Source organism: Bos indicus x Bos taurus, chromosome 27, assembly GCF_003369695.1.
Source record: "Bos indicus x Bos taurus breed Angus x Brahman F1 hybrid chromosome 27, Bos_hybrid_MaternalHap_v2.0, whole genome shotgun sequence".
In the NCBI taxonomy this organism is placed as follows: domain Eukaryota; kingdom Metazoa; phylum Chordata; class Mammalia; order Artiodactyla; family Bovidae; genus Bos; species Bos indicus x Bos taurus.
The window spans coordinates 26,378,256-26,392,180 of record NC_040102.1 but is presented as its reverse complement, the minus strand read 5'-3'; the positions used below and the strand labels follow the sequence as shown (position 1 = coordinate 26,392,180).

The 13,925-nt window shown below is 40.5% G+C and overlaps 1 long non-coding RNA gene across 3 annotated transcripts in view; it reads left to right on the top strand.

Moving 5' to 3' along the window:
- The first annotated feature begins 282 nt into the window (after positions 1–282).
- LOC113884845 overlaps positions 283–13,925 on the top strand; it is a 29,998-nt gene continuing 16,355 nt past the window's right edge. For all 3 annotated transcript variants that reach the window (XR_003509028.1, XR_003509027.1, XR_003509026.1), the window contains exons 1-2: positions 283–323; positions 9,746–9,806. This is a non-coding gene — a long non-coding RNA (uncharacterized LOC113884845). The remainder of the gene's footprint in view (positions 324–9,745; positions 9,807–13,925) is intronic.

Sequence of the window (13,925 nt, the reverse complement as noted above, 5' to 3'; positions counted from 1 at the left end):
CTTTCAACCTGGCTTCCTTTCCTCCCTTTCAAATCTTTGATGTTAGTACTTGGATCTGAAGTTCTGTGTCTCTAGGAGGTTTTCTGAGAGACTGTATTCTTGTATTTAAGGGCTTCCCTGGTGGCGTAGAGGTTAAAGCGTCTGCCTGCAATGTGGGAGACCTGGGTTCAATCCCTGGGTCGGGAAGATCCCCTGGAGAAGGAAATGGCAACCCACTCCAGTATTCTTGCCTGGAGAATCCCATGGACGGAGGAGCTTGGTGGGGCTACAGTCCACGGGTCGCAAAGAGTCGGACACGACTGAGCGACTGCACTTCACTTGAGGTACTTTAAATGTGGTGTTCTTTGTATAGAACTTATTTTCAGAAGAAAAAAATTTTGATAGTACCCAATAACTTTTAGGCCATAATAGATTATTATTTGTAAACATCATCTCATTAGGTAATTTGTATTATGCAGATTTTTTTAAGTCTTTATTGAATTTGTTACAATATTGTTTCTGTTTTATGTTTTGGTTTTTTGGCCGTAAACCATGTAGGATTTTAGCTCCCAAGAGAACCTGCAGCCCCTGCATTGGAAGGTGAAGTCTTAACCACTGGACCACCAGGGAAGTCCCCCTGTTATTCACATTTTAAACGGTGGATTATATGCTAAAACTGTAGGATAGCATATGGCTGGGTAAACGCTTTTAAAAACAAAAATATGTTATTTTATCTTTACCTTTTAATCTAGAAATGAGAATAATCTCCAGATAAACTTTAGTACAACTGGTAGGACTAGTTAAGTGTGTAGTATAAATCCCAAGTAGTAGAAAGGAAAATACAGAGTCCTTATGTGGTGTGAAGAAGAAGGGGAAAAAAAAAAAATTTGAATTTTTTCATCTTTATATAAGAAAATGACATGGTAAAAATAGGTATAAACATCTCAAAATTACAATCAATGTAAATGAACTATATTTTCTAGTTGAAAGACATAAAGGGTCAAGTTTGATTTTTTAAGAAAATCCAGCTATATAGCTGATTACAAGACACATACCAATAGCAAATTATTTGGATAGGTTGAAATTAAAAATAGATTAGACCAAGAAAAGATGTTAAATGAGGGAAATCTGGAGTAGCTATATAAATATTAAAACAGAGTTGGAGACAATTTTAACAGTGTAAGATCAATACAAATGGAGTTAACACATAATTTAAACTTTTATGCACATACCAAAATAGCCTCAAATATGTTAAAAAGCCTTAAAAATGCAGAGAAAGATTGACAAGTTTGCATTACAGTGGCAGAGTTCAACTCACTTCTCTGTTACACAGTAAAACACAAATTGTGGAAGATTTGAAAATATTTGAATAAAATTGATAGAATAAACATATATACATCTGTGTATTCCAATAGAGAATACAGTCTTGTCAAATTTATATGGGACATTTATAAAAATTGGCAATTATTAGGCCATAAGGCAGGTCTCAGAAACTTTCAAAGAACTGATACATGACACCAAATTCTGACTGTAGTGCAGTTAATTTAGAGGTTAATAGTGAAATTAAAAAATAACTCAAGGGTCAAAGAAGGCTATGGCACCCCACTCCAGTACTCTTGCCTGGCAAATCCCATGGACGGAGGAGCCTGGTAGGCTGCAGTCCATGGGGTCACTAAGAGTTGGACACTACTCAGCAACTTCCTTTTCACTTTTCACTTTCATGCATTGGAGAAGGAAATGGCAACCCACTCCAGTGTTCTTGCCTGGAGAATCCCAGGGACGGGGGAGCCTGGTGGGCTGCCGTCTATGGGGTCACACAGAGTCAGACACGACTGAAGTGACTTAGCCTCTAGCCAAGGGTCAAAGAAGAATTAAAGGAAATTTAAAATGCCATAAGATAGAATTTAGAAAAACTGGTTATGAAAATACATATAAAATTATATAAATAAAATACCTAATTTTTTTTTGGAACTCACCTTGCAGCACATGGGGTCGATAGTGCCCCAACCAGGGACTGAAGCCATGCCCGCTACATTGGAAGCATGGAGTCTTAACCATGGACTGCCAGGAAAGTCTGGATGAAATATCTAGAACAGCCAAAACAATTATGAGAAACAAGAACAAAGAGTACATTTTCTTCCCTATGTCAGAATTTAACTATACAGTTTTTAAGACAGTGTAGTTTAGGAGTAAGGATGAACATATAGATCAGTGAACAGAATTGAGAGTCCAGAAGTAAATCCTTCTATTTATAGTCAACAAAAGTAGCGAGGCAATTCATTAAGGGAAGAATTGTTCAACAAATGGTGTTGGGAAAGTGATGTCCACTTGCAAAAGGGTGAACTGAGGTGCTTAACATACACAAAAATTCAGTAACAATGGATCAAACAAACTTTAAAAAGAAAACTCCTTTGAGAATGGGTTAGGCCAAGATTTTGTCAATGATATCAGAAGAATGGTACATAAAAATTTTAAGTTGATAAACAGCCTCATTAGAATTCAAAACTTTCGTGCTTCAAAGGACAGAATTAAATGAAACTAGAAGATTGCATCACATATCTAATAAGGGACTTATATCCAGATTTTAAAAGAACTCTTACCACTCAGTAAGACAACCCAGTTAGAACATGGGTGGAGGATGTGAATAGACATTTCACTAAAGAAGATACACAAATAGCTAATAAGTATGTGAAAAGATCAACATCATCAGTCATTAGGAAAATGCAAACTTACGCACAGTTGAGATTTCACACTCATCAGAAAAAGTGTAATGATTTCCTTATTTATTCACAAATAACAAATATTGGTGAGAATGTGGAGAAATTGGAGCCCTCATACATTGCTATCAGTTAATTTAAAAAGGTGCAGCCACTTTGGAAAACTTGACAACTTCATAAACGTAAATTAACTATGCCCCAACAATTCCATTCATTCATATCTTCCCAAGAGAAAATGCATGTTCACACCAAAACATGCATGCAAATGTTCATTAATTATAGCCCAAAACTGGAAACATTCTAAATGTTCGTTAACTGCTCAGTGGATAGACAAAAATGTTACAGAGTGGTAACTGCTACTGCTAAGTCACTTCAGTCATGTCCGACTCGGTGCGACCCCACAGACGGCAGCCCACCAGGCTCGGAATTCTCCAGGCAAGAACACTGGAGTGGGTTGCCATTTCCTTCTCCAATGCATGAAAGTGGAAAGTGAAAGTGAAAAGTGAAAATGAAGTTGCCCAGTCGTATCCAACTCTTAGTGACCCCATGGACTGCAGCCTTCCAGGCTCCTCCATCCATGGGATTTTCCAAGTTAACTGAAACATAACAACATGGATGAACTTCAAAACATGCTAATAAAAGAAGCCAGATAAGAGACACTACACGTATTTCATTTCTAGGAGATGCCTAAAAAAAGGCAAACTTATGAAGACAGAAGTAGATTGAGTGGTTGCCTAGCCAGTAGGAATGGGAACTAACTGCAAACGATCACAAAGGTACCTGTTAGAATGAAGAAAATGTTCTAAAACTGGTTCATGGTCATAATTGCTCCTTTTGGTAAATTTACGAAAAATCTTTACCCTTGAAATGGGAAAATTCCATATGTAAAATATACCTCAATGAAGCTGTTCACAGAAATAAAATTTGTGCAATGCAACCAAACCAGGCTCTACAGGAAATTTATAATTAAGTGCTTGTAATAGAGGAACAGCTAAAAATTAATTGAGCTGTGTTTACTATTCCATAAAAGTTAGAAGATTAAAAGAAAATATTTAAAAAAAATTTTTTTAATTAGCAAATATCAAAAGACTCAAAATATCAACAGAATGAAAGTACTTCAAAAGATAAAATGAAAGAAAGCATTCGCACCAAAAAAACCATGAATTTGCAAAAAGAAATGATTAAAACATTTAGATGGTAGTATGAATAATACTTGCCAATAACTTGGTTGGATGGCATCACTGACTCAATGGACATGAATTTGAGGAAGAATGGAGATAGTGATGGACAGAGAAGCCTGGCGTGCTGCAGTTCATGGGGTCACAAAGAGTTGGACATGACTGAGCGACTGAACAATGATAAATCTGAAAACAGAAGTAATGAGCAAATGACTAGGATATTTTAACTTATGAAACTGACTCAAGAATAAATGAGTCTACACAGACATAAAGAACCTGTGGCTGCCAAGGGAAATGGGGATGGGGGGGTGGCGGGGGGGAGAGGTGGACTGGAATTTTGAGACTAGCAGATGCAAACTATTATATATTGAATGGATGGATAAACAGGTCCTATTGTATATTCAATGTTCTGTAATAAGCTGTAATGGAAAAGAAAACAATGCAACCTGCTGTTACTATTAAATTGAATCACTCATTTAAATCTTACAAAGAATACACGAGGTACCAAAGTTCTTAGTAGCGTTATTCACAATAGCCAAAAAGTGGAAATAACCCAATTGTCCATCAGTTGGCAAAAAAAATAAAATATGGTGTATACATACAATGGAATAGTATTCAACCATAAAAAGGTCAGATTCTGATACATACTACAACACAGATGACCCTAAAAGACATGCTAAGTGCAACAACCAGGAACAAAAAAGCAAATATTGTTTTAATTCCACTTATATGAGGTACCTGGAATTGGCAAATTCATAGATACAGAAAGTAGAATAGAGATCCCCAGGGACTGGGGAAGAAGGGAATGGGGAGTTACTTTTCAATGCCTGGTGTGTTTGGAATGATGAAAAAATTCTGGAAATAGATGGTGGCACACCATGGTGAATGTACTTAATGCCACTGAATTGTACACTTTAAAATGGCTAAAATGGTAAATTCTGTTATATATATATTACAACAATAAAATTTTTTTTTAGAATCAGCTTTTATAGTCATACATGCAGAAGAAAAAAAGCACCTGCTAGGCTTTTGAGCAGGACTGCAGTGTCTATCGCTGGGGGAGAATAGATGCTGACACATAGAGCCTTCCAGTCCATGGAGACGGCACATGCCCCCTTCAAGTCTTAGTTTCTCTCAGCGTCATACTATACTATTTGGCGTATAAATCTTGCCATCTAACGTTTTTTTGTGTGTGTATCTTTTTGTCCCTCAACAATCTCAACACTTGGATCCTACACATGTGGGAACCAGGAGAAACTAAGAATCATCCAGCTATCTCCTTCCTCCCACCTTTTCCAGACTGGTTGGTTGTGGTCCAATTTTCATTTATTTGCCAACAGTTTCAATCTTCTGTCTCCAGCCACAATTTGTCCTCTGAACCCCAGACTGCTTCTGCAGCCCCTCCGCCAGGATGCCCCATGGTCCCTGAGTCTGAGCACGTCCAGGACTGGGCTCAGCACCTCCCCGACCTCGTCCTCCTCCAGGCTCCCCTGACCTGGTGAAGCACATTACCACCAGCCCCTGCTGCCAGGGCCACAGTTTGGAGAGGCCCCTTGCCACCTCCCACAGCCTCCCACCACCTCAAACATCAAGGCTGGTAGTTTCCACCACCTAATTCACAAAATCTTTCCAAGTCCCTTCTGCCTCCTTGGTTTAACTGTCTCATAGCTCTCAATGGACCCCTTGCAAAAGTCTCCTTATTAAACCCCCAAGTCTGTTCGTTCCTCGTTCCAATCTGCATCAAGAACGACCTTTAAAAAAATGGTACTTTCTGATTTATAATACCTCCTTTCCTGACAGCCTTCCAACAGTTCTCCACTTTGAAAAAAAAAATTGTTATTATAATTAACACTTTTGGAAAATTTATTATGTTCCAGTACCTGTTCTATGGTCTTTATACATAGTAACTCAGTTAATCCTCATAACTAAATATTCCCATTATACAGATAAGAAAACTGAGGCTCAGAGAACCACCTCCAACGTTTTTGCATCAGCTCTTACCCCATCCTGTTTCTTTTAGGCAGCATACAGTTGGGCACTAATTTTTTTAATCCAATTTAACACTCTGTCTTTAGGAATATTGAGAGTATTTACATTTAATTGTGATTATCAGTACAGTTAGCTTTGTGTCTGTCATCTTGCTATTTGTTTTCTATTTGTCTTACATTCTTTTTTTCTTAATTCTTCTGGATTAATGGAATATTTTTTATTCCATTTATCATTAGTGGCTTATTAGCTTATAATTTTGTTACTCTAACTGGTAGTTTTGGGATTTGTGGTATGCTTTTAACTTAAAACAATGTCTTCAAATAGTATTCCACCATGCCACATACAGAATTAGAGCCTTATGTTTATCCCCACCCAAACTTTGTACTATTGTCATACATGTTGCTTTTGCACATATTAAAAACCATATATTACTTTTGTTTAGACAAGATTATTGTTTAAAGAAATAGAAATAATAATGTTTAAGACTTGTATATATGTATTTGCTTGTTTAAATGTAGACTATTTCCGGGACTTCTCATATCTTTGCTTACGTTCATATTTCCCTTTGGTATAATTATTCTTCGACCCTAAAGACTTACTTGTAGTGCAAATCTACTGGTGAGCAATTCCTTCAGCTTTTGTATGTCTTAGAAAGTATCCCCTGATTCTTTTATTTATTAATTTTTTTGTGTCCATGCCTTGCGGCTTGTGGGATCTTAGTTCCCTAACCCGGGATCGAACCTGGGCCCTCGGCAGTGAACGCACCGAGCCCTAACTGCTGGACCACCAGGGAATTCCCTCATGATTCATTTTTTGAAAGATATTTTCATTAGGTATAGACTTCTATTACTCACAGTCTCAAGGCCCATAGGCCTCAAATTCCATTAAAGGTGGGCAGGCTGCTGCCCCTTGTGCTCAGGGTAGGCGCTGGGTGTCGGGTTTCCTGGGGTCCCTGTGCCCCCCTCAGCTTGCCATTGTCCCCGCATACATGCATCAGAGTCTTTCTCCAGGCTCTGACACCGTCCCCGGTTGTCCACAGCTGTTGTTTATGACTCTGGTGCTAAGCTCGTGGTAGGACCAGGTGAGATGTGTTTTGTCCCAATTCAGCCTCAAATCTCAGGCAGGCCCTTCACACTCTGGCTTCAGGGGTGAGGTTTTCCTGGCATTCCTGTTCCTCCTACCCCTGGCCTCCAAATGCTGCCTTGTAACTGCGGTGGCCTGGGGTGGTTGTTTTCCACACACACCCCCCAGGAGAGCAATCACCCAGGATCTGTACCTGCCCCACCACCAGGAGCAGAGACTTCTGGCTTCTACCCTCCCCCTGAGGCAACAAGTCTTTGCCCACGTTCAAGGAGAGGCAGATGGATTTTACTTCTGCTGCTTCTCCAGAAAGTACCATGCCCAGCACGTCATGACTTGGGCTCTGCAGAGGAGAGGGAGTCTGGGAAGCTAGTGGGACTTTGAGCTTGTTCCTCCACAGCCACCAGTCACCTCCTCAGTCCTCCACAGCCACCAATCACCTCCACGTTTGCAGGGAGGTCAGCACCGCATGCTCTCCTCCTCAGGGACACCTGGTGAAGGCAGAGGGCGAAGAGCTCTCAGGTAGGTGAGAACTCCCTTTATATCCGAGGACTGGCTTCAAGGCACGTGATCTGTGCATCACAGACAGCCCACACTTTGAAGATCCTTGCAGCTGCTTTCAGGCTGTGCCATCAGCATCCTGAATTCTTTATTTTTGAGCAAAAGTTCTCGTATTTTCCTTTTGCACTAAGACCCACAGATGAAGTAGCCAGTCCTGTTCCAAAGTGATGTGGTAGCCTTTACAGATGCTAGAATCTTTGCTGAGTTTTTCGTATCGACTTCTAGAGCAGCTACCTTTTGTCCCATCCTGTCTCTCTTCCCAGTGGATTATCTTAGAGTTCAGTTTCTGTGGTTGCCTTGCAACCTCTGAGGGCTCAAAAACGTTGCCATTGTGTCTTTCATCAAGCTGTTTGTTAGGGTAGGAGAAACATTTTTGTAGGTTTCTAAGGGAATTTTTTCACATCCTAAGTGGAAGTCCAAAACTGCTGTATGGTTCAAAACTTGCTCTTTTCAGGATCTCAAAATTTCAGCCAACAGAACAATTATCTGATTAAGGTGCGTCTTCCCTCTCCCACCCCCGACTCCCCACCCCACCCCCCTACCTTAAAAGGGAATATCACATTTCTTTTAAAATTTCCTACAGAAAAAAAATGGTTTTATGTTTTTTGTTTTCTCTTTTGCCCACAACAAAATATGTGTTCGTATCACTGTCAATAGTAGAACAACCTGAAATGACAATTACAGTATTTTGATAATAGGCAGCTATGGTACCATTAAACCCAATTACTCAACTGAGCGCCCCCATTAGCTCATGACAGGGAGAAAGTTACAAAGTGAAGTGTGAACAGAGAGGAGGAGTAATAAAATTAGGGGAAATTCTCTAAATAAGGATATGTGGCTTGTGTGCTAGAGATAAATAGGTTATATAGTACACATATTGACTGCACACTCTTTTTAAATACTCATGCCAGCTACAAACTGGCATATGCCATCTACTCGACAAGGATTAAATTGTGAGCTGCTGCAGCTGCTGACCTTCAACACCCTCTTAAAAGAGCTCAGGGTGAAAACAGGTATGACCCACTCTGTGTTCTGGGAAAAACTGGCATAACAGGTCTTCAAATAGTTAGATATCTTTAGAAGACTTTATGAGCCCAATTCTTGCATCTCCTTATAATTTGAAAAATGATAACATCATGAATGGTGACAGCTGCTCCCTATGACTAGCAGCAAGCCTCTGATAAAATGTGAGTTTGACTGTACTGAGCCCGTCACTGAGATCATATATGACACTGACCTTCCCTTCTGCCTCTTGGTAGTGATTTCTCAGCGCAATTTGAAATGCTGTCTCCTGGGCTTTAGTCCTCCTTTTGCCCCCAAATAAAAACATAGCCCACAACTCTCATGTTTTGCTTTTTTTCAGTTGATACTCAGACTCTTCGTTAGTACACTAAAGATGAATGTCTTCTAAATATTTCAGTATCGCTCCTTCACTGTTAGCATTGTTTTTATTATTAAAAGCAATAATACATAGGCTAAGTTGAAATAGGATTCAAGTTAGTTTTCCCTCAGGCTATTCTTTTTTAAAAAATCTAAAGCATTTTAAGTCACACTTCTCTTAGAAATCACTTGACAATTTACAAGTCTGCTTCTTTTTTTGTCTTAAGCTGGTGATATCTTTAAACATTTTATCATGGAAAATTAAACAAAAGTAGAAATAAGAGTATAAGGTGCCTCAATGTATCTTTTACTTAAATTTAACATTTATTCATCTGTATCCCTACCTACTGTCCCCCTCTGATTATTTTGAAGCAGATTTTGACCATAATTCCTATCATATTGTAGTATTGTATCTTTAAAGGCTTTCTTTTTTTCTCACCTAACCATGATACCATCATCACATCTAGAAAAAAATAAGTCCTTAATCATATGTTTCTAATTTCTCCAACTCATTGCAAGTATAAGAGAATGGTATTACTAACCAAGAATCTGAAGATTTAAGGCATCTGCAGTTTCCCTAAATTAAGAAGAATTAGCTTTTATCACCAAGGGAACAATTAACCATCTATTTTTAGCGCTTTAGCTGTACATGCAACTCATAGTGTTTTCCTTTGTGTTAAAGACAAACGTATTGCCAGGCAAAGAAATGGCCTTAACGTTTTTGTATTAAAAAGCAGGGATTAGAGGGTTGGAGGAATATTTATCCCACAAATTTTAGGACCTATTTGTTAATGTCTGGAATTTTAGCTTTTAAAAAAAAACACAGATTTTATTTTTAATGGTAATAATTCTTTTCTGCAGCCAGTATCCTTGGAAATGGATGTGGATGGACAACTGAAAATAGAACCTGTGATTAGAACAGGTAAATACGGAAATGTTTGGATTTTTTTTCTTTTGCATTTCTCTTTGCATTTGAATCTATTTCAAAGAATAATGGAAGCTTCCTGAGTCTTTGTAAGGGATCCTGATTAAGAGATCTAAACAGCTAGAAGAACCAAAGAATCCGGAAAAGTAAAAAGTCATTCCTAAGGATGAAGGTCTTTATATTGCTGGGGACAATGCCCTGAATATTGCTTGTACTAGTTATTGCCACATAACAAATTTCCCCAAAACAGTATAGCTTAAAACAATGTGGATTCTCTGTCCCACCATTTCCATGGGTCTGGAATTCCAGAGCACCTTAGCTGGGTGGTTCTGGCTCAGGGTCTCTGATTAGGCTGCAGTCAAGGAGTCAGCCAGGCCTACAGTCTCTGGATAAAACTGAAGCTGGAGGGTTCTCCCCAAGCTCACTTACAGAGTTGTGGCGAGAGGCTCCCATTGCCTGACCCATGGTCATCTCCACCAGATTGCGAACAGTATGATTCCATCAGAGTAACTGATGAAACAAAGCCAGGGAGAGAAGCAGCTGTCCTTTGTCATCTAAGGTAAGAAGGGACACAGCATTACTCTAGTTTATCCTATTGGGCCTGTGATCCACCCTGGTACGTTGTGGGCGGGAACAGTGCAGAAGTGTGAATACCAGGACAGACGGACCACTAGGGCCACCTGGGAGGCTGGCTCCCACAGCCTGCCCCTCCCAAGGAATACAAAAGTCTCCACCCATCCAGCATCAGCTCAGTCCAGAGTCTTATCTAAATCAGGTCCAGGTGCAGATGGAGCTATGAGGATGTCTGCAGCACTTACGCACAGTTCCCCCCGTTCTGTAGGCCTGTGAATAGCAATGGTATCCCCCTCCCGGTGCCCTGTACACATGCTTATCAGACAGGATGATTCCTGCTCAGAAAGATACACAATGAATGGCACGCAGAAGTTACTGCTCTGTGAGTAGTTCTGAAATCCAGCTGGGCAAGTGTTAGAAATTCCTTGACTAGAATTCAGTCTTCCTGCCAGGAAATGACTTTCAAATGGCTCTTGACTTGGGCCCTCTGAGGCTTTGGCCTCATCTTCTGAGTCATCCTTTTACATGAACGGTTTACGGGGGAGCCATTTCTCAGCTGCTTCCCACCAGTAGAATCTTCGGGGTCCAAAGGCCCCCCTGTACTTTTACTTCTCTGTCTCTTTCGGTCCAAGTTGACCAGGTTCCTGCTGATATATTTTTAAAACTTTGAATCTTCTTTGAGTCTTATTCTGAGGCATCATTTTTTATCTTTTTTCAGATCTTAACAAATGACTTTATAGTTGTACTCTTGTGCTTTCCTGAGAGTGTTAGCTTCCATGATGGCTGAGACGGTAAAGAATCTGCCTGTAGTGCAGGAGACTTGGGTTCGATCCTTGGGTCCAGAAGATCCCCTGGATAAGGGAATGGCAACCCATCCAGGTATGACCTAAATCAAATCCCTTATGACTATACAGTGGAAGTGAGAAATAGATTTAAGGGACTAGATCTGATAGACAGAGTGCCTGATGAACTATGGATGGAGGTTCGTGACATTGTACAGGAGACAGGAATCAAGACCAACCCAAGAAAAAGAAATGCAAAAAAGCAAAATGGCTGTCTGAGGAGGCCTTACAAATAGCTGTAAAAAGAAGAGAAGTGAAAAGCAAAGGAGAAAAGGAAAGATATACCCATTTGAATGCAGAGTTCCAAAGAATAGCAAGGAGAGATAAGAAAGCCTTCCTCAGCGATCACTGCAAAGAAATAGGGAAAACAATAGAATGGGAAAGACTAGAGATGTCTTCAAGAAAATTAGAGATAGCAAAGGAACATTTCATGCAAAGATGCGCTCAATAAAGGACAGAAATGGTATGGACATAACAGAAGCAGAAGATATTAAGAAGAGATGGCAAGAATACACAGAAGAACTGTACAAAAAAGATCTTCACGACCCAGATAATCATGATGCTGTTATCACTGACCTAGAGCCAGACATCCTGGAATGTGAAGTCAAGTGGGCCTTAGAAAGCATCACTACGAACAAAGCTAATAGAGGTCATGGAATTCCAGTTGAGCTATTCCAAATCCTGAAAGATGACACTGTGAAAGTGCTGCACTCAATATGCCAGAAAATTTGGAAAACTCAGCAGTGGCCACAGGCCTGGAAAAGGTCAGTTTTCATTCCAATCCCAAAGAAAGGCAATGCCAAAGAATGCTCAAACTACCACACAATTGCACTCATCTCACACGCTAGTAAAGTAATGCTCAAAGTTCTCCAAGCCAGGCTTCAGCAATATGTGAGCCGTGAACTTCCTGATGTTCAAGCTGGTTTTAGAAAAGGCAGAGGACCAGAGATCAAACTGCCAACATCTGCTGGATCATCGAAAAAGCAAGAGAGTTCCAGAAAAACATCTATTTCTGCTTTATTGACTATGCCAAAGCCTTTGACTGTGTGGATCACAATAAACTGTGGACAGTTCTGAAAGAGATGGGAATACCAGACCACCTGAGCTGCCTCTTGAGAAACCTGTATGCAGATCAGGAAGCAACAGTTAGAACTGGACATGGAACAACAGACTGGTTCCAATTAGGGAAATGAGTTCGTCAAGGTTGCATATTGTATATTGTATATTGTCACCCTGCTTACATGCAGAGTACATCATGAGAAACGCTGGGCTGGGAGAAGCACAAGCTGGAATCCAGATTGCTGGGAGAAATATAACCTCAAATATGCAGATGACACCACCCTTATGGCAGAAAGTGAAGAGGAACTAAAAAGCCTCTTGATGAAAGTGAAAGAGGAGAGTGAAATAGTTGGCTTAAAGCTCAACATTCAGAAAACTAAGATTATGGTATCCGGTCCCATCACTTCATGGCAGATAGATGGGGAAATAGTGGAAACAGTGGCTGAGTTTATTTTTCTGGGCTCCAAAATCACTGCAGGTGGTGATTGCAGCCAAGAAATTAAACAGACGCTTGCTCCTTGGAAGGAAAGTTATGACCAACCTAGACAGCATATTAAAAAGCAGAGATATTATTTTGCCAACAAAGGTCCATCTAGTCAAGGCTATGGTTTTTGCAGTGGTTGTGTATGGGTTTGAGAGTTGGACTATAAAGAAGGCTGAGCGCTGAAGAATTGATACTTTTGAACTGTGGTGTTGGAGAAGACTCTTGAGAGTCCCTTGGACTGCAAGGAGATCCAACCAGTGCATTCTAAAGGAGATCAGTCCTGGGTATTCATTGGAGGGACTGAAGTTGAAGCTGAAACTCCAATAGTTTGGCCACCTGATGTGAAGAGCTGACTCATTTGAAAAGACCCTGATGCTGGGAAAGATTGAGGGCAGGAGGAAAAGGGGATGACAGAGGATGAGATGGTTGGATGGCATCACCGACTCGATGGACGTGGGTTTGGGTGGACTCCAGGAGTTGGTGATGGACAGGGAGGCCTGGTGTGCTGCGGTTCATGGGGTCACAAAGAGTAGACACGATTGAGCGACTGAATGAACTGAACCCATCCAGTATTCTTGCCTGGGAAATCACATGGACAGAAGAGCCTGGTGGGCTACAGTCCATGGGGTCGCAAAGAGTCAGACACGACTGAGCTACTAACACTTTCACACTTCCTGAGAGTGTCCTTGATTTAACTTTGCTCTGAAGCCATTTCATTTGGCATTATTTGGGATCTTCCAAACCAGTGAACCCTGGTTCCTTTTTAAGTCCTTTCTTGAACTTCTCTTTCTTCTCACAGTTTACTATAAGCAGCAAGAAGAAACAGGCTGATGTTTTCAGTACTCTGGTTACAAACAGATTTAGCTAGATTCCTTAATTTGTTAGCTGCATTTTCCAGTTCCCACATAACTGCACAAGCTCCTTCCTCTTGCTTTTGGCTTCACTTCCTTGCCACACAGGCCTCTCCATGAGGCCACCCACAGTATGACTTCTTTCTCCATTTGAGTGACCAGAGACAACTCATGACAGAAGCCACAATCTTTCATAACCTAATCTCAGAGTGACACACACCACTTCTGTTGAATTTTATTAACCACACCGACCACCCTGGTACAATGTAGGAAATCACACTGTGGTATGATGGCCAGGGGGCAGGGA